Here is a 23,180-nt window from a genome sequence, read left to right as displayed (position 1 = left end):
AAATCAATCCGAAATCATAAGAACACCATATAATCACAAGCAATTCGTGTAATAAATTCAATCTAAAAAATAAAAGGACACGATCGAGCACATCAGATGCAATAAGGGACGTTTTTTTTTCTTTTTATAATTATGTGAGGCATATTATCAATGATGATAATGTTTAATCAGGTCGATGATAAAGACCTTTGCAAACACCACTTGCAATTTAATCAGTTATCTTTTACTCCGTAATAAGGATGTTCTAGATTGGAGAATTAGGCCAACGCAACACCAAACTTATTTTGATACGCGTTCCAGCAGCCATGTGAACCAAATGAAATTTGAGTAGGGCCTCTCTTTGCTACTTGGCGTGTTTTTATTTTCTTTTGGCCAACAATTACAAAAAATATTACCCCACTTAATTTATTAAAGGTATAGATATGATGTTAAAGATAAGTGGAGGGTAACGATTTAAGTTGCTGATACAAATTCTAACACCATAACTTGAGCCGTGATTTAATCTTCCACTTTGGTGTGCGATCCAGTTTGCTTGATTGGGCCAAGATGTTTATTGAGCCACGTTCAATTTGTTGTGGAGATGTGGTCATCCAATCTTTATTTTCTTTTCTGTTGGTTTGGACAAACGTCAATGAAGAATAAAATGAGGGATGATGATTGTGATCGACAATAAGCCGATGATGTTATGCTTATGATAATTATGATAATCACGATGGGCATAAGGATGATGATGGTTTATTAGTTGGGCAATTGATGATTGAGGAAGAAAAAGAAAAATATACTTGTTAAGTAAATTAGGATCCTAAGTTTAACTAAAAAGCACAGATAGATTAATGGTTTGGGTGTGTTTCATGTTAGCAAGAGGTCTCGGGTTCGAGCCCCGGTTGTAGCATTTTTTTTAGAAAAAGAAGAATAAGAATTATGGGAAACAGAAAAACAAGGGTTATATATTATTTAGATAGGAATTATTTCAGAAAAATCTAAATGGATCGATGGTTAGAAAGTGTTATCGGATTAGCGGGACGTCGCGGGTTCAAACCCGGACTTGGGCACTTTTTAAGGGCTACTTCTTTGAGGTAGTTTACTTATTACTCAATATTATTATTATTATTATTATTATTATTATTATTATTATTATTATTATTATTATTATTATTATTAGTTATTTATTATTATTAATATTACCATTATTATTATTACAACATATGTTACTTACATAAAATGTATCTAACACATATATAATACCTATGTTAATAATACAAACTATTTTGTTTTCAAAATAAAATATTATTATTTATTATTAATTAAATTACATATAAGATATAAATATATGTTAATATAACCTTATATATAAATTTTAATACATCATATATTTTTTAATTAAAATACTTTAATAAGAATCCGATATATATAAATACTAACTATGTAATTAAAATATATAAAATAGATATAATTAATATATTTATTTAAGGTAACATATAAATCATTAATAAAACTAGTATATTAATAATATCAACTTGTTTAAATCTTATTATATGTTTTAATGTATATAAATAATATAGGTTGGTGAATCTGAGGCCAACCCTGCATTGTTCAGTTCCGTCGTATGCATATTTTTACTACAAAATATCGTATTGTGAGTTCATTTGATTCCCTTTTACTCTTTACATTTTTGGGACTGAGAATACATGCGCTACTTTTACAACTGCTTTATTAAATGCTTTTGAAATACATTTTGAACTGTGAATACATGAAATGCTCTTATAAATGTTTGACGAGATAGACACAAGCAAAACATTCCTCGAATGAATTATGTGGACGTGATAATTGCCACCATTGAATTATGTGGACGTGATAATTGCCACAATTGATATGAATATTTTTTCCCTGATTATTATTGCTTGGTAACATAAGAATTAGGGATCATCACTAATTTTGAGAATTAGTGCACGCCTAATTGACGCGAATCCTAAAGGTCGCTACCGGGTTTAACACCCCCACCCAGAATGTTCACTAGACGGAAGGGCTAGTGGGCGTGGTGTTTAGTACTTCGAAGTTTATATGATTATTATACAGACGAGATGTTCTATTTTGGGGATATTATTATGCGCATTATATGTTAAGGTCGGTTACCAAGCCAAGCTATGAAAGCAATGAAAAGTGAATGTTATGTATCGAGAGAATGATTTTATACACAGGTTATGTGTATGTTTTTTTTGGTGCACGAGATATGTGTACGGTTACTAAGATTTATGAAAGATGATTTCGTACACGAGAAAGGTGTACTGTATTTAAAATATATCGCATGTACATTATAGGTGGGTGTAGGATTCGGGCCTATTTGTACCATGCAGCATTTAAATCTTGTGGTCTATCAAAATGATGAATTTTATTGTTTTATGATAAACTTATGAACTCACCAACCTTTTGGTTGACACTTTAAAGCATGTTTATTCTCAGGTGTGAAAGAAATCTTCCGCTGTGCATTTGCTCATATTACATGGAGTCATTCATGGCATATAGAGGTCAGAACCTCGCAATGGGACCAACTGTTGAAGACTTCGTCCAGATGGATTAGGACGGGTCACTACAGAAAGGATATGGGTTCTAAACTTTATTCAACTTCCAGTTATTCTTGAGAACAATTCTCAGGTTGCAGTGCCAGTCTAGGAAGTTTGAACATTGAGTTTATCCTTCTCCAACAAAGAAGGAAGTGTGTTTTGGTTTACGTTTTGATTATTTGACATCTACAACAGATATAAGATTCAATTTAGTATTTTCGATATTGAGCTTTAATAAATTAACTACCCAAGTTTTTATAATATTTTTTAAAAAACAATTAATTTACGAAAGCCTAAGATCCACATAAAGGTTCCATAGCCACATCTGTTGATCAGCTAGCAGTTATGGAGTCTATTGGTAGGTAGCGGGTACCAATTGCATTACAAGTACAACTCTTAGATCTTTATGGGACCTAGAGATATATGTAGTCCAACAAACCACTATTATCTAATGGCATGTTTGTCCCATCATTGCCTCGAACTCAGGTCTCACCGTGAATACGATTAAGTCGTCCAATTTGGAAACAGTGGAAATTCACGCTAGTCTCACTAGATCGAAAAATCCACCTCGTGGCTATAATTCAGCCTAGTCTCACTAGATCAGAAAAATAACGAGGAGTGTTTGCAAGCTCATTGGATGGCATGACTTAAATTTGACTGGTATTCTGGAAAAAGTTTGTGTCAACGAATAATGTATGCACACAAGATTCGCTACACTATTAGTTAAAAAACATTTTAACCAATTGTATATGTCAATTATGTTTGTGATCTAATTTGTTATTTAATTTATAGGATATAAAAATAACAAATACACAAACGTGTATCGTTTTAAAACAGTTTTAAAAGATGTCGTCCACATATATTATTTGACTTTCAAAATCATTTAACTTTAAACTCGTTAGAGTTTAACTTTTAAAATCATCAATTTTAATCTTTAAAATCGTTTACGGTTTTATTTGATGTTTTCATCAAAAACATATATAACTTGAGTCTCAAAATTATTTAACTTTAAACTCGTTAGAGTTTAACCTTTTAAAATCATCAATTTTAATATTTAAAACTCGTTACCGGTTTTATTTAATGTTTTCATAAAAAAACATTTAGCATATATATTTTAATCAATAATTATATATAAATGCAAAATTAAAACACAACTATATCATGCATCACACATACATAGCCTAGCCCAAAAATCCTATGCTTGATCTCATGAGCCGACATGGGATCAAGAGGTCAAACTAAGGGTAATATCGTAGCTCCCACTTAATTCAAGAATCAAGTGAAAACTTGACAAACGTCATCGTTGTCAACTTGACCTGTTCGTCATCTTCTAAGTCAAACCTCATGTTGCATCTTTATCTTTAATCTTCATCTTATTACATTTATTTAAAATTAAAAAATAAAACTAATCTAATACTTTTACAATTTAGAATAAACTTAAATACAATACTATGAAAATGAAAAATAAATATAATACAACTTTGGCTTCAAAATGGTCTTTCTTATAAAAGTAAATAATCAATATGACTTAATATTACTGTTATCAACAATCACAACAATCATACATAGGTCGGGGCATTATGGGCTATGTATGCAATCATAATTTTAATAACTACATTATTAAACTTAAATTTGGTTTGTCCATGGTTACAATGCATGTGTATAACCATGGAATAAAACAATCAACAATTATAATAAATATTCAAGCCATAACAATTAAATCTACAATTTAAAATAGTGATATTATTTCAATCATATTTGTGCGTCATGAGGTTAAGTCTAGATCAACCGAGTTGACTTTAAAAACCAAAAATGTTTCGACTTTCACCAATATACCACAAAGCTAAATCTAAAGAATAGTCACACGACAATTAAGATGGCGTAAAAGCGGCTCGGATACCACTGTTGGAAAATCGTGTGTACTTTTAAATCAGATTAACGCAGCGGATAGTTAAAATAATAATCAATTATTATTTTATAAACTATTTACAAAATTAAATATTCATATATTTAAATTTAATAAAACATGCACATGATTATCGATCCCAAAGATCCAGTTACACCACTAATAATTGTCAAAATATGTAATTCACAAAGTGAGTAAACGATATACCTTTCTTGAAGAAACTGATTGAAGGAGAGAAACCTACGATCAAAAATATGACCGTCTCTTAGGATAGTCCACTCTACACTTCAAACGATCGTCAATGAATGCTAGTCCAAACCCAAGTAATAATTAATCAACCTTTGATTAATATTATGAATCCAAAATGATACTCCATATGAAACAATGTTATTTTTTCTTACTCACTCTCTTTTTAATTCTCTCGTCCATATATATAATATGAAGTAAAGTGAAGCGTATCAATCAATTTGAATCACGGATATATTTTCCTTTATAAGACAAACAACTTTTTCAATGATCAGATATTGAAATAGAAATAAGATATGGAGTATAAATTCATTAAACGATAAAGTCGTATTTCTCAAATACTTTAGAGGTATGTTATGTAACTTATAATTAATAATTTCTATCATGTCGTTTTCATGTGAATAGTAAATTAATTAATTTCGTTATATTTACTATTCATATGAATAATAAATGAATTAATTTCGATTTACTATTTTGTTACGTGAGTAATATATATACATCATATATATATTTTATTTGACGTCTCGGTGTATATGTGTGTGACCCCGAAGGCTCAAATGAAGTTGACCATATAGTTATATGTTATACCTTGCACATTAATCCTACAATAATTGCATACATATGATATAATTAATCTTAAGCTCAAATTTGATCTGCAGATTAGTTAAATGGTCTAAACTCTAGATGTTATAGTATACCTTTATATCAGATGAGAAATTTGTAACTATTTTGTTGTACTCCGTCTTCCGTAAATGAAAATTCATCCATCGTAGCAGAATCTTTAATCTTTTCTGGTGGTAGACTCATAAGCTCCTCTACATCCTAATGACATATATAATAGGAATAAAGAGGCATTAGTTTTTAGACATTATAAGAATTGTATGATTTCCACCATAAAAGTAAATTAAGAAGCTTTTGTGCTCTTGGAATTTGGAACAGATGGGAGAGTTTCTATTGAAAGAAGCAAATTCTTTAAAGAGATTTTCATTACCTGATTATCGCCAACCAATTCTACCAACTGAGGCGTTTTCTTTAAATCGAGGTCTGCTAATAATTGTATCTGAAGGAGTATACATTACCATGTCTTAGCAGTTAATTTAGACATCATATGATTCAAAAAGGTCCAACTTCTTGGCAAGTCAGTCATGAAATTAACTTACCTTAATTATTTGAGATATCACTCCAAGCACAAGGTGTCTCTGAAACAAACGCAAATGTTGTTCTTATATATCCAAAAGAAATATATATTCTACTATATTAACTAGAGCTAAATGAGCACAATGGAACTCATTAAAGATGTGATTCCAAAATGCAAGCGTTTGCGTGCATATTGGAATGACCAATCCAATTGTATTTCTAGGATGCTCTTTAAAAGGGTTGTGCATTGCAGAGCATGAGCTTTAAAATCTAAACCAAAAAATGGTAGGTGGTACGTAAGGTACAACTTCCAGTGTTTTATATGATCCCATAAACAAAATTACATGTTTTGACATGAACATGAGTGAATGACTGACTGAATGGACCTATAAACTGAAAAATATACATCAAGGACGCATCAAATCAGTGGACCTTTACAAGATAGTTTCTTTAATGCATTTTGAGCTAAGACAACCAATTAGCATACTCACCCTTCCTTCAATGAAGTCCTGTGTTCCTATGTTAACCACAGTGCACCCTGAGGAAGACAATGGTTCAAATGCTTATAAAGACCATGTTGAATCCCTCAATGATGTTGAAGTCGAGCACGACACAGATGTAACCACAATACGGAAACCAGTGAAGTGCTCGGGTAAGGTCCTCAACCCTCAAAAAATTCGGGGCAGGGCAGCATGAACCAGGCCAATTTTAAACGATTTTTGTTAAACATTAATGTATTTCTAGAATAATCTAGAATTAATTAGGGTTAGATATTTAAGTAATAGATATTTTTAACAAAAAAATCTAGATATTTCTAATAAAAATATCTAGATATTATTAACAAAAAATCTAGATATTTCTAACAAAATATCTAGATATTTATCCTATATTTGAGCCTATAAATAGGCTAACATGTAATGCATTTGATGTAACAACAAAAACATACAATTCAAATTCAAGTAATAAACACACAATCCTTCTAAATCACAAGTCTTCTCCACATCCCCTCTTTTTACAAATCAACTAAACACTACAAACTTACTACATCTAAATCAAAACTAATCAACACTCCTAATAAATCAAAACACTACAACTAATTCTAACAAGTGGTATCAGAGCCATTTTGGGCGTTCGTTCGAGTACACCATGACTACCGTTGGTGCGTATAATATTCTCGTCCCCATCTTTGATGGTGATAACTATGATTTTTGGAGTATCCGAATGAAGACATATTTCCAAGCTCAAAGCTTATGGGATATTGTCGAAGTTGGTTTTACAACTCCAAAAGACGTCGAAACTCTGTCCGCGGAAGAACAGAAAAAATACAACAAAAATGTTGTAAGAAATGCTGCCGCTCTAGGATATATTCAACAAGCCTTGACACCGTCTATCTTTCCACGAATCATGGGAGCTACGACAGCCAAGGAGGCGTGGAAAATACTTCAAGAAGAATTTCAAGGAAACGTCAAGGTAAGATCCGTCAAACTACTAACTCTAAGACGAGATTTTGAAAATTTAAATATGAAAGAGACCGAGACCATTAAAGATTACTATTCTAGAATCAAAGAAATAGTAAATCAAATGAGAGCCTATGGAGATAATATAACTGACAAAAGGATCGTAGAAAAGATACTTATCAGTATGACTGAAAAATACGATCATGTCATTACTGCTATCGAAGAGTCGAAAGACATCGAGACTCTGTCGGTACCAGAATTAATTGGCTCTCTTGAAGCATATGAGGCTAGACTGAGTCGGTGTAGTGAAAACTCACTTGAAAGTGCCTTTCAGTCTAAACTCAAATTACGGTCTCAAAAATCAAACAATGGGGGGAAAAGAAATTTTGAAGAAAATTCGAGAGGAGGAGAAAAACCCAGAACTGGGTTCGACCCGAGAAGAAGAACCTATTCTCCATGTGGTATTTGCAAAAGGACAAACCATTTAGAGAAAGATTATTTTCACAAAGGAAAGCCACAATGCAATAACTGCAAAAGATTTGGGCATATAGAAAAAGATTGCCGTTTAAAACAAAATCATCGAGCTAACTTCACGGAAGAAAATGAAGATATACCGGAGAACAAAAATCAGCTATTCTATGCCTGCCATGTCGCAAATAAATAGAGGGACGATACTTGGTTGATCGACAGTGGGTGCAGCAACCACATGACAGGAGATGAAAAGTTATTTGATAGTATCAACACGTCCGTAAAGTCCCGCGTCAAACTAGGGAATGGAGCGCTTGTTGACACTAAAGGCAAAGGTACAATTACTGTTCAAACTAATAACTCCACTCGATCTGTTAATGAAGTTCTTCTAGTACCAAGCTTAGCAAGTAACTTGCTAAGTGTTGGCCAAATGATGGAGCACGTATACTCTTTACTCTTCGAAGACAAATCATGTGTTATTCGTGACAAGAAAAACAACTATAAATTAATAGCCGAAGTTCCAATGGAGAACTGCAACTTTCCGCTTCGTTGGCAGTATATCCAAGACACAGCCATGAAAGTTCAAGTTGAAGAGTCATGGCTATGGCATCGAAGATTTGGCCACTTTAACTATCACGCACTAAAAATCCTCCAACAGAAGAATATGATGAGAGACTTGCCTAACATAGAAGAGATCACCGACACGTGTGAAAGCTGTGTGCTGGGCAAGCAACATCGAAAAACTTTCCCTCGTGACAAAGCTTGGAGAGCGAAAGGTATACTGGAGCTGGTGCACACTGACGTTTGTGGACCAATGAGGACCCCGTCACTTAACCAAAACAGGTACTTTATTCTCTTCATCGATGACTATTCTAGAATGACATGGGTGTACTTCATGCGTGAAAAATCTGAAGTATTTACTATATTCAAGAAGTTCAAGAATTTTGTAGAAAAGAGTAGTGGCCATCATATAAAAACACTAAGAAGTGATATAGGAAAAGAATACACCTCTACACAGTTTAACAAATTCTGTGAAGACGAAGGAGTTAAACGCCAACTCACTGTTGGTTACACCCCAGAACAAAATGGCGTCTCTGAACGCAAAAATAGAACTGTAATGGAAATGGCCAAAACAATGATACATGAAAAAGGCCTTCCAAACAGTTTCTGGGTTGAAGCTGTATACATGGCTGTATATATACTAAATCGATGTCCCACGAAAGCCGTAGAAAACAAGACTCCAATTGAGGCATGGAGCGGAAGGAAACCATCAGCGAAACATCTGCGAGTATTTGGGAGTATTTGCTACATCCACGTTCCTAAGGAAAAACGTCACAAGCTCCAAGAAAAATCAGAAAAAGGAATATTCTTGGGCTACAGCACACAGTCTAAAGGCTACCGAGTCTATAACCTGAAGACTAATAACATCGTGATCAGCCAAGATGTGGAGTTTGATGAAGACGCTTCTTGGAACTGGGAAAAGGACAAAGTTGAAAAACAAACATATCTTCCTAGGATATCTATGGAAATTCCAGCCCAACAACCACTACAAGTTGAGCATTCTGAACAACATGAAAGTACCGGTGAAACAAGCCCTGCTACACCAACTTCTCCATCAACAAGATTACCTTTGGCGCAAGACGAGTCAAGTCCAGAGTCAACACCTGGAAGAGTCAAAGCGTTAGCAGAGATATACGAGACTTGCAACTTTACAACTATAGAACCTGAAAGCTATGAAGATGCAGCCAAAGATGAAAAATGGGTGACTGCTATGAACGAAGAAATCAGAATGATCGAGAAAAACAACACATGGGAGTTAGTTGATCCTCCAGAAAATAAAGAAATCATTGGAGTAAAGTGGGTTTACAAAACAAAGCTCAACTCTGATGGTTCTATACAAAAACATAAAGCAAGGCTAGTAGCTAAAGGCTACTCACAACAACCAGGAGTCGACTACAATGAAACATTCGCACCCGTAGCTCGACTGGATACTATAAGAGCACTTGTGGCATTAGCAGCTTAACGAAGGTGGAAGATTCACCAACTAGATGTGAAATCAGCCTTTCTTAACGGGTTTCTCGAAGAAGAAATATACGTGGAGCAACCACAAGGGTTCATTCAAAAAGGAAAAGAAGATCAAGTTCTAAAGCTAAAGAAAGCTTTATATGGACTAAAACAAGCACCACGAGCATGGTATAGCCGCATTGACAGCTATTTCACAAGTTCAGGTTTCAGGAGGAGTCAAAGTGAGCCCACACTCTACATCGAAACCCAAGGTAACTCTGACACTCTCATTATTTCCTTGTACGTCGATGATCTTATATATACGGGAAACAATGAGAGAATGATACAAGAATTTAAAGAAGACATGATGAAAACATTCGAGATGAGTGACCTTGGTTTGATGCGTTATTTTCTTGGCATCGAAATTAGTCAAGAAAATGAAGGCATCTTCATATGTCAAAAGAAATACACAGAAAATCTCCTGAAGAAATTTAAACTATACGGTTGCAAAACTGTCGCCACACCACTAGTTGCCAATGAGAAGATGAGACAAGAAGATGGATCTGAGAAAGCAGACGCTTCAAGATTCAGAAGTCTCATTGGAAGCCTACTCTATCTGACAGCAACAAGACCAGACATCATGTACGCAACAAGTCTACTATCCAGGTACATGCAAAACCCTACTCAAATACATTATGGAGCTTCTAAAAGAATATTAAGATACTTGCAAGATACCATGGACTATGGAATATGGTACAAGCCCACTATAGACTCGAAGCTTCATGGATACACTGGTAGTGATTGGGCCGGATCGGTGGATGACATGAGAAGTACTTCCGGATACGCATTCACACTTGGATCTGGTGTATTCTCATGGACATCAAAGAAACAAGAAATAGTGGCACAATCATCAGCCGAAGCCGAGTACGTAGCAGCTGCAAACTCAGCTAATCAAGCTATATGGCTAAAGAGAATTCTAGAAGACATGGGCAAAAAACAAGATGAAGCTACAAAAATATTCTGCGACAACAAGTCTGCAATTGCAATGGCAAAGAATCCTGTGTTTCACGGCAGAACAAAACATATTGACATCAAATATCACTTTTTGCGAGAAGTCTCCGCCAAGAAAGATATTGAATTAAAATACTGCAAGACCGAAGAGCAGATTGCAGACATATTCACCAAAGCACTGCCAAGACCAAAGTTTGAGTTCTTACGCAACATGCTCGGAGTAACATCGAAATACATTAAGGAGGAGTGTTAAACATTAATGTATTTCTAGAATAATCTAGAATTAATTAGGGTTAGATATTTAAGTAATAGATATTTTTAACAAAAAAATCTAGATATTTCTAATAAAAATATCTAGATATTATTAACAAAAAATCTAGATATTTCTAACAAAATATCTAGATATTTATCCTATATTTGAGCCTATAAATAGGCTAACATGTAATGCATTTGATGTAACAACAAAAATATACAATTCAAATTCAAGTAATAAACACACAATCCTTCTAAATCACAAGTCTTCTCCACATCCCCTCTTTTTACAAATCAACTAAACACTACAAACTTACTACATCTAAATCAAAACTAATCAACACTCCTAATAAATCAAAACACTACAACTAATTCTAACAGTTTTGAGGGAAATATCAATGCTAATCAAAATTAATAACGTATAAGAATTGATTCATGCCTCTAGACAGAATGAGGCTCTCGTTGAGTGGATCAGAAGGATTGGGCAATATAAATAAAGGTCGCATGGTTGGGAGATCAATCACATAATTCCAAATTCAATTCATTGGTATTCAAGAAACTAAGGTGTCCTAAGGAGTCATTAAGAGTTTTAAAAGAAATATGAAAGTGTTGGAAAAATTATGTTGAAAAGTGTGTTTTCACCAATATTTGGTCACAATTTAATATATGATAGAGTGATATATATTAATGACTAGTTAGTGAGTTTTGTAGCCTCTAACGAGGGCTTTACAACGAACTAAAGTGTGTCCAATAAGGATTAAAGGTGAATGAGATATCGAGTCTCAAAGTTGTTAGTTTGGTACAAAGTTATCTTGAAGGATAAGTAAAGTGGAAGTTGTCCCACATCGGTTGTAGGAACAAACTTAAGGCCTTACTCTTCACTATAAATAAAGCCTTTAGGCTTTGTTGAAAATACACCAAAAACAAGAGAGCACAAATATAATTAGTTTTTTCCCTCTCAGTCGCAACAAGGTCTTCTCATTCCGGTTATCTTTCAGGCAAGTGTTCAAGTCCGGCAGTACGCTGCTTCGAGCCGGTGTACCCTGGGAACATACGTCGAATCTGTTTAAGGGAATTGTGTCAAACACAAGCCCGGTTCAACCCTTCTATTTGGTTAGATCGTCAAATCGGTTAGATCGTTCTATCTTTTTCCATTCTTATTATGATTATTTATTATACATATTGTCTATCTGATTATTATGTTTATGATAATATGTATAATTGTTTCAGTTTCGTATACATATTTCCTACAAACTTAAACAGATTGACCCAAAAATGGAAACTGAAATAATATATTTGAGTAAACTGCCGTATGAGATAAACATATATCAGATTGTTACATGGTTTAAATTAATTTGATAGAGTTGACATTATCATCCTATTGGGTTTTACATAAATATAAGTTTATACTGTATGTATGATCATGTGTGTTATTTGATTTATATATTAGGATATTGATAATACTTGATTTAAGATTTTATGTATAATTGATCATGATAAGGACTCATAAACCAAGTATACAAAGCAGCATAGTAGATGTGTGATAAATATTTCAAGAGTATTTATGGTGCGGATATTTTTTTTATACGTGTATAAATTTGCGGACACCAATGTTTACGATTATATATTTTTATATAATATTATATAATATGCGTAGGAAACTAAATCAACCTGCTTGTTGTTTCTAAATTATGAACAATATATATTAGATCTGCTATCTTGTTCATATTAATACAAATTGTTATAATTTTGTATTTGATTCTGCTTCCCCTGCTATTAACCCAATGTTTGCATAAATCATATGAGATGTGATATTTAATTTGTGAACTGAATTGCGTTAGAACATACTATAAAATAATTTGTGTTTTAATCAAATTATTTAAACATCGATATGTTTTGATATGTTGGTAAACGTATTTTATATGGGTTCCTTTTCTATGGATTATAGTATATAATCTGAGTATTGATTTTGATTATATTTAGAGTCTATAACAAAGATAATGATAAGGATTTGGACCTCTTTATATATTAATGTCATAAAATTCAATTTGCGCCTTATATACTTCGGTTTAATGGATTGCCATTATTTATTATTGATGTTTTACGGGGTACATGATAATCTATGTGTGCTAAATTATTCCGATAATATGTAATCATCATCTTATGAGTTGAATAATTGGCTGAAATTATGATTATCATGACGCTTGTATATGTAAAAGTTTATGCCGATTTTAAAGGCACATATTGTGCGTGAAAGTTTAATGTATATTATTGCCTTAATTAAGTTGAACTTTATGAGCATGCCCATAAAAAATATATGATTTATTTAATATGCTTATGCTTATATGAAGATGGAATACATAAATTCTTAAAATAGTCCCTGTTTTGAAATAAACTGAATTGTTAACTATTTGTGATGTAACTGGTTTTGGTGTGCTATGCACAATTGATATTATGGTTAGTATTTAATTATACGAATATTAATATTATGCGCATTGTGATTATGTGGATATATTTATATTGAGATATATAGCTATTATTATTATACTCTGTATCTATTATGATTATAGATATCTAGAGTCTATATTTGAAAATATATCCATATAAATAAGAATTGGCGATTATAGTTGTTTATATACATCTATATAAATGTCATTGATATATGCTACATATATATAATTTATGTTAGTTTTGGGTACGAAGGAACTTTATTTAATTAATAAATGTGACTATTAATTATTATTTATAAGTTCGGAATTGTTATTAATAATTGTTGTGATTAATTTTCGAGTAGAATATCGCTCCCGAGCACTCACTCGATCATATCATTGTTGCGACAGTACCACCGTTGCCAAATGCGGTTCTTTCTCATGTTGAGAAACTCGAATTCACTCCGTGAACTTTAAACGTTGGCAGTAAAGATGTTCTTTTATCTGACCACGCTGAACCTTGCGAGGTTCTTGACTGAACCTTGCGAGGTTCATGTCTGAAACCGCTCCCAAACTTGTTGAAGGGGAACATGACGCGGTTTGTACTCAGGTTGAAAGACCTGAAAAGTTCACTTGTGTGAACTTTAAACGTTGGCAGTAAAAGACACGTTGAACCTTGTGAGGTTCTTGACTGAATCTTGCGAGATTCTTGACTGAACCTTGCGAGGTTCTTGACTGAACCTTGCGAGGTTCTTGACTAAAATTGCTCCCCAGCTTGCTAAAGGGGATGCTCAAACTGTGAGCGCGGTTCATGATCGGAATCTTTCGGATTCCTTGTGCCGAAACTATGTCTCGAATGACATGTTCGTCTTGTTCTATAACGTGTTGACGAATAGTTTTCAAATTGTTTCCGGATTGTTTTCGGACAACTTTCTGGACTGCTTTCCAGACCGGTTCAGGACTGCTCGCGGGCTGTTTCTGACTCGCTAAGTTATTTAACCTGTTTGGTTATTTAACTCATTTGGTTAACCCAATTGGATTAAACCGTGTTCGTTTCACCTGTTAGGGTTGAAACCTTGTTTGATTTAATCTATTGGGTTGAAACCTTGTTTGGTTTAACCGTTTGGGTTAAAACCTGGTTTGGTTTAATTGTTTGGGTGGAAACTTTTTTTTTTTTTTTTTTTTTTTGGTTTAACCTATTTCGTACACGGTAAAATGAAACTTTTATTTGGGTTGAAAACCCAAATTAGTTTAGTTCACGTGGTATTTGTTGACGGAAATTTCATTTTTGCTAAAACAGAAAATTTTAGTTTATATTTCAGAGTGATGATCCTGGAAATTGACCTCTGGATAGGAACTCACATTGAATAATGTGTTGTATGTTCCTGAGATTCGTAAGGAATCTGGTGTTCGGATGGTTGTTGAACAAGTTTGGCGTTTAAAAAAATGGAATGTATGTTCAAAAGGTCATGTTGACCGAGAGTGAATGTATGTTTAAAAGGGTTATGCGCTATAAATGTGAGACTTGTGTTAAAGTCAAATTAACGAGATCATCTTCGGTTGAATGAATAACCGAAACCCTTGATATAGTCCACACCGATGTGTGTGATTTGAAATCCATTCCAACAAGGAATGGTAACAAGTACTTCATTACGTTTATCGGTGATATCACGAAGTATTGTTATTTTTACTTGTTGAAAAGTAAAGATGAAGCAATTGATAAGTTGATTTCTTATAAAAACGAAGTTGAGAATCAACTTGAACGGAAAATCAAGGTTGTTTTTAGTGATAAAGGTAGTGAATATGTGGCACCTTTTGCTGAATTTTGTTCACAAAATGGCATTAGACATGAATAATTCACAACACCTTACTCACCCCAATCGAATGAGACTATTGAATGAAAGAATAGAACCTTGAAAGAAATGGTGATCGCCAAAGTGTGGGGGAAGTCATTCTTTCGAATACCTCAAAGTGTGGGGGTGCCTAGCAAAGGTAGATTTTCCATTACCTAAGGCACAAAAGAAATGATCAAAGACTGTTGACTGCATAGTTATCGGATATGTTGTACACAGTTATCGCTTCCTTGTGTATGAATCCAATATTCCGGATATAGACAAGGGCCTGAAAATGGAATAGAGAAACGTTTCATTCTTTGAAATTGTATTTACATACCTTTAAAATGAACGTGGAAATTCGTCTATGATAGACAATGAAGGTGTTCAAGATAAGAAACCTAATGAGCTAGTTCAAGAGGAACTAGTAGATATGAAGAACTTCCTCGAAAGGATCTCAATGAAGAGATGCCATCAAATATTTATTTTGTGATAATAAAATGATTATTTGATATGGACACGAGGGATTTCTATGGAAAATTCTATTTATAGAGAATTAAAGGAACTTCCTTGATAAATGGCATACAAATTATATGCTTATAGAGGAACTAATACTGAATGTATGAAAAGATATACATGATATCTTAAACCCTCTTAAATGGCATATTTAAGGCGGTATGTTTAAGTATATGACGTCGATTTTGTCATGATACAAGAGATATGATATGACATTTCTTGTGAGAAAAGCTATGAAGAATATGAATGATGAGTCTTTTATTCTAATGCTTTGTTTATGGAGTACTAGACTTGGACTTGTTAGTGATGATCATCTGCAGAGATCAATTAACAGCTAATATTCACTGTGTTGAATTTATGTAAGGACAAAATCACTTTCATTCAGTAATAGAAGCATTTAGTATATTGTGAAACCAGATTTGTAATCATCATTGATGATGTTTATTATTCCATTTTATGTGGAATATGATTTTGAAGATAATTATAAATATAAAGATGACAATCTTTATTATATTATTATCTTGAGATTTGAATTACCTAATCGGAATTCAGATGTGGAAATATCATTTGAGTGCGAGAACCTTGTTAATTTTTCTAAATAACTAAGAATTGCTCAAATGTATTTAAATATGAATCACAAAAGATGTAAATCTTATGTGTGGGCATTTGAACGCTTCATTGATTAGAATCATATTAGATATATATGATTATGATATCAAGTTGCAAGACATGTGGGGGAAGCTTTATAAGGATAAGCGGTAACCCTAGTTGGTTGTGTAAAATGAACACAGTAGCTTGAAAATGTGGGGTGTCTTGCATTTTGATAGCAAGAACATGATACATGCTAATGTGTTCTAATGTATCTAATGAGTTGTACTCGATTCGACTTAACATATGTTGTAAGCAAGCTGAGTAGATACAAGAGTAATCTAAGTATATCTCATTGGAGTTGTATGATTCCAGAGCGACAAGTGGATATGTATTCACACTTGGAAGTGCTGCTGTTTCGTGGAAATCGTTTAAACAAATGATTATTGCTAGACCCACGATGGAATCATAATTCATCGCTTTAGATAAAGCTGGTGAAGAACCAAAATGGCTACGTCAATTCGTTGAGGATATACCAAGATGGCCTAAGCTGGTGTCGGCCATATGTATACATTGTAATAGCCAATCGATGATTGGTAGAGCTCATATTACAATTTGTAATGGTAAGAATAAAAATATGAGACGTAGACATATATAGTACGACAACTAATCTCTACAGAAATTATCATTATTGACTACGTGAAGTCAAAGGATAATATTGCGGATCCGCTGACAAAAGGCTTAAGCAGAGAGTTAGTGTATAAGTCGTGCGTGGGAATGGGACTGAAGCCCATGAAAGGCTAAGTTTATATGAAGGAAAACCTAACTCAGTTGACTGGAGATCCCAAGATCTAAGTTCAATAGGACAACCTACTTGTATGAACGGGCGACGGTCACTGTGGGGGAGTTAATTACTAAACAAGCAACCCCTACACCTTTTAAAGGGAGTTTACTAATTAAGAGTATACTTCCTAGTCCATTCCTAAAAGTGACATGTAAGAGGATAAGCCAATGGCTTTTAATGATTCAACTGAAATAATCATGCGTGATTAATCAGTAGCCATGCGGTGGTGAATCACCTATGTGAGAGAGAAGTGGGGTCGCTTCGAAGGGTATTGTTAGGGCACAATACTTGATAAGCTCTCGCAGAACCAGGCTAATGTTCATGACCATAACGAACATAACTATGAGGACTTGACGTTGTTAGGGAGAGTCTTGTGTGAAGCGTATTGTCGCCTACACAAACGGTAGACGAGATCAAAGATATCGCCGTCTACTCAGAGCCAGTAGACTAAGTGCGTTTTCACAAGCGAAAGTTCAAAGGGTAACACCTACTTATCGTATGCAAGATTCAACAGCTGAAACTTAATCGGAATATTGTTGTTTCTGAGATCGATCTCCATTCACGTGGGGGATTGTTGGAAAAATTATGTTGAAAAGTGTGTTTTCACCAATATTTGGACACAATTTAATATATGATAGAGTGATATATATTAATGACTAGTTAGTGAGTTTTGTAGCCTCTAACGAGGGCTTTAAACGAACTAAAGTGTGTCTAATAAGGATTAAAGGTGAATGAGATATCGAGTCTCAAAGTTGCTAGTTTGGTACAAAGTTATCTTGAAGGATAAGTAAAGTGGAAGTTGTCCCACATTGGTTGTGGGAACAAACTTAAGGCCTTACTCTCCACTGTAAATAAAGCCTTTAGGCTTTGTTGAAAATACACCAAAAACAAGAGAGCACAAACATAATTAGTTTTTTCCCTCTCAGCTGCAACAAGGTCTCCCCATTCCGGTTATCTTTCAGGCATGTGTTCAAGTCCGGCAGTACGCTGCTTCGAGCCGGTGTACCCTGGGAACAGACGTCGAATCTGTTTAAGGGAATTGTGTCAAACACAAGCCCGGTTCAACCCTTCTATTTGGTTAGATCGTCAAATCGGTTAGATCGTTCTATCTTTTTCCGTTCTTATTATGATTATTTATTATACATATTGTCTATCTGATTATTATGTTTATGATAATATGTATAATTGTTTCAGTTTCGTATACATATTTTCTACAGAAAGTGTATACAATAAGGGGTGCAAGTAGGTTCAAATGATCGGGCGGGCTGTTCTCGTTGTAGAGATGACACTTTCTAATTCATTGAACATTGGCAATGTTAAAACATTTTGGCCACATTGCTCGAGTTCTTACCGGATCAAAAGGAAGTTTTGTTAGTTTCGTTAATAAATGTGTACACTCCCAAACTCGAGTCGAATAATCTCATTTTACGGAATCATTTTGCTTCCGTGAAAATGGGAATCACACACACGCGTTGGATGGACGGTCCACTTTATTTCAAAAATTGTAGGGATTTGAAAGTTGATCTAAAAAGTTGGAATGGTCGTAATGTGGTGAAACAAGAATTGGAGCTTCTCAAGTTGCGGTTAGACTTTAAAGTTTTGAAGGTGACATTACAAAATCGTGATCTAACTATCGCGGAACCAAGAGAAAACTACAGGCAGAGGTTTAATACTCAAGTGGAACCAAGAGAAAACTAGACACGTACGAATTGGTTGAAATTTGGGGACAAAAGCTATCGGTTCTTTCATGCGGTTTCAAAAATTCGCAAACAATAATTGCACATCGCGGGCTTATACATAATCGAAGTGTGGGTGGACTAACCCAACACAATTATGTTGATACGAAATGAATTGTTAAAGGCATCAGAAGTGCACATGTTTTTATTCATTTGATCACAAGTGAAAAGTTGTTTTAATACATCATTTTGGATAGGTCTATGTAATATTTCCATTGTCCTTTTTCATGTGAGAGCTATGTTTTGCTCTTGACATTTGTATGTATCTTCACAGGGGTTCAACATCTTTTTGGTTGAAGGCCCCTTTACTTTTATTTAATTCTTGTTTTTTCGCAAAAAAAAAAAAAAAAAAAAAAAAAAAAAAAAAAAAAAAAAAAAAAAACCACAGTGCACCCAATTGCCTTGGCAGAATTGAGGCACAACTGCACAAGGTATGATTTTCATTTCTCTCCCATGGATTAAGGACCGTTTTTGTATTAATGGCTCTTTCATCAATTGTCCCGGGGACAGCCACATTTATAAGCTTACAATTAACAAAAACATTTTCACTTAGCAAAATTAATATCATAAGCCTATCAAATGTCTTCTCAAACAGATCATTCATTGAACATCACCAAATAAGAACTCCATCTATTGCAATCTCAAACAAATCATTAGTCGAAGGGTCTACAGGAAGGAATTTCTTCAGAAAGTTATTTATGTGTCCAACATACGAAGCTTTCTCGGATTCACTAATTGTGTGAAGTAACGTAGATGTAGGAGATTTAAGAAATGCCGATGAGTTTTTAGCACCATTTCCTATCCTTGAGGTTGCATAAGCTTGGAGATTCAAGTAAACCTGCCATCATATGAAGATATACTTACTGTCAAACCGTTTAAACTAATATACTGTTTTTACCTTGTACAATATGATAAAGGTTGAATTTGTTGTCAACATGGTTCATCTCATTCTAAATCTGATCAAATGAAGACTGAAAAAGAAACATAGGATAAGATATGTTTCACTTTAATTCCCTAAAATCTTTGGGGGCCAAAATAAAATTAAAAGCAAATTTGAAACCACTAGTTCTATTCTATTGAACTGTAAAGTTCATTAATTCACGAGAGAAGACATAACAGTTGTTTAATTGTTAGATGTATTACTTTTTTTAGGCGAAAATAAATATATATTACCTTAAATAAAATTGACAAACCATTCATCAAAATAATGAAGGCTCACGATCATAATACAAACATTGAAGGCCACACAGTTGAAAACATACAATTGATCCTACCAACAAAACTAAAGCGAATGAATTAAGATAAAAGGATTGAAATCCCAAACATAAAGATGTTGACCGTAACATACACTAAATGAAGACGCTCAAAAGAAAACCATAAACTTGCTGTTCCGAACGAAAGAAGTCCAAAAGTGCACTTCCCGTCAAAGATAAAAATGTTTTTTGCAAACCCAAATGCCCGAATTGTATCTAGCCGAATCAATACCCAAAACTTGATGTCTTTGAAGTCAATGTCTTTGCAAGCTTTGTACAGTGTTAGCAACAAAAAAGTCCCATAATGAGAAGGACCCAAGACACTACAGCTGGTTGCACTTCTTGGAAAACAAACTGTTGCCGAATGGAGCTTAAAATTGGATGTGTGACTTTTTTAACCATCGTTTCTTGAATTGCTGAAAAATAGACTTGAAAGGGGTTGTCCATTGAACACGCCATTCGACCTTTATCTATATTCCCGAGGCCGCGGATGTTCCATGAGGCTACCTCATGCTTTCGAGGTTTAATAATTAATTAGTAAGAGACTGTACATCTACTTTAATTTAATGAGTTAATCAGAGTGCTTCCAATGGAGGAACTTCTCCATCCTTAGTCATGGATGTCACATCAGCGCCACATCTGTTGGAGTTGAAGTATGATTAAACAAAACATTTAAATGGAACTTTCATGTAGGTTGGTGAAACAAAAAAATAGATGGCATGTTCATACGTGAAACTATATGTCACAACGTGACAAATTGGATCGAGCATAAATCTGTGTTTTAGAAATATGAATGTCACCAATGGTGACATTAATGTCACCAAATGTGAGAGTTAGAATCATTCTCGTATACAATTTGCAATTAGGAAACTATATTGCACGAATTGTTTTAGGGAAGTATATTAGGACTCGTATACAATTGATTTTGTAGTTCTAGAATATACTAGCTTGCTCCCTAAACTATTGTTTTCTCCTATAAATACTCCCATATGTAACCTGTAAATTGAACCACAAAATTTCAATAATAAGAATACTCTTTGGTTGGCCGTGGATTAAACCAATAGCAATATTGGATATAACCACGTTATATTCTTGTGTCTATTTACGTTCTTGCAATTTATTGTTCACTTGAATTATTTGTTTATTGTTCGTGGGTTTGATAACTTCGGGTTATCAAGTTCTTGTTGAGGCTCACTAATATTCCTAACAAGTGGTATCAGAGCCAGGTTACGAGTATTTTCGGGAACAATGGTAGATAAAAGTGATGTGAAGATAGATCGGTTTGATGGAACCAATTTTAGCTTTTGGAAGATGCAAATTGAAGATCTACTCTATCAAAAGAAGCTTTACCAACCGTTAACCGGTGTTAAGCCGGAAGGAATGGATTAAGGCGAGTGGGAGTTGTTGGATAGGCAAGCCCTAGGAGTTGTTCGACTTTCTCTGGCCAAGAACGTTGCTTACAACATCGTGGGTGAAACCACAACGGCGGGATTGCTTGCGGCTTTATCTAACATGTATGAAAAGCCATCCGCTTTGAACAAGGTTTTCTTGATAAGGCAATTGGTGAATGTTTGGATGAAGGAGAGTTCTTCGGCAGCGGATCATGTGAACGAATTTAATTTAATTTTGACCCGGTTGATATTAAATTCGATGATGAGCTACAAGCGTTGTTTTTGCTATCTTCATTACCCGATAGTTGGGCCGGTACGGTTACGGCGGTTAGTGGTTCATCCGAAACTACTAAGTTAACTTTTGGAGGAATCCGGGATTTGATTCTTAGCGAAGGTATTCGTAGGAAAGATTCGAATGGGAGTTCGGGTTCGGTTCTAAGTGTTAGTCGGGGAAGAGCTAGGTCAAGAAGTCCATCAAGGAGCAAGAATGTGGTGTGTTGGAATTGTCAACAAGTTAGTCACTATAAGTCAAAGTGCCCGAATCTTAAGTCGGGTGGGAGCGTATCGACTATGGTGATCGAGGATGCGTTGATGTGCCAAAAAGAGGTTCTTGACGAATCTTGGGTTTTAGATTCGGGTGCCTCGTATCATGTTACCCCATACATGAACGAGATGGTGAACTTTAAATAATACTCCGGTAAGGTTCGAGTTGCGAATGGGAGTACACTTGACATCGCGGGTATTGGTAATCTCGTGGTTAGACACTTGAATTATGCTTGGATCTTGAGGGATGTGCGGTTCGTTCCAAAGCTCAAGAGTCGGTTGATCTCGGTTGGGCAATTGGATGACGATAATTGTCATGTTCTATTTGGAGATCAAAAGTGGGTAGTGTTTAAGGGAGATTATGTAGTGGCTCGCGAGTTTAAAAGGGGAACCACGTATATGGTTGATGTTCCTAAGGAGGAATGGCTAGGTGATTTTGTGGGTGTTAAAAGTCCTAGCGTGCTAATGCTTTCCGGTATTTTTGAGAGGTCTTGTTTGAGTGGGAGCTCAAAGGAAGTTGAAGATAGTGGAAATTCGGGTCGAATTGGGTACACTAGAGCTTTCGTCACTTCGGATAGATCTTCTCCAATGGCAACTTTGTTGCGATCGGCAGAGGAAGATGAACAAGAGGTTTTCATGAGAGTTACTGTTAAAGATACATCTGTACAGTTGGAGTTGGCTCGGGATGGAAAATCGGGTTTGTCAAAAGACGTGCGCACGTATGTGGTTGGTGTTCCAATGGTGAAAGCTAAGGCAGTTATGTGGAAGATCAAGGGTGTGATTGTGTTCTCACACGGCTGCCTTGATGGTGTTATCAACATGTTTGTTCTACCAGCGGGTTTATTCTTTGTTGGAAAGATAAATCGCGTGGATGGAGTTTTGTACGGGTGGATCGCTTGGGCGATCGAGTTGATTGGGTCGGGTCAGACTCAAACAACCCGTTATCTCCTAAACTAAGGAGGTAGGTGCCATAGCCAAAGAGTTGTTCTTGTTTCCCAACCTAGTA

At 34.7% G+C, this 23,180-nt stretch overlaps 1 pseudogene; it reads right to left on the bottom strand.

Annotated features, from left to right (window-relative positions):
- Positions 1–23,180, bottom strand: part of LOC139853780 (fimbrin-2-like) — a 160,244-nt pseudogene that overhangs the window by 130,173 nt on the left and 6,891 nt on the right.

The sequence above is a fragment of the Rutidosis leptorrhynchoides genome, chromosome 6 (assembly GCF_046630445.1).
Source record: "Rutidosis leptorrhynchoides isolate AG116_Rl617_1_P2 chromosome 6, CSIRO_AGI_Rlap_v1, whole genome shotgun sequence".
Lineage (NCBI taxonomy): Eukaryota > Viridiplantae > Streptophyta > Magnoliopsida > Asterales > Asteraceae > Rutidosis > Rutidosis leptorrhynchoides.
Note: the sequence above shows the minus strand (reverse complement) of the source record. Positions and strands in the feature narration are given on the sequence as shown.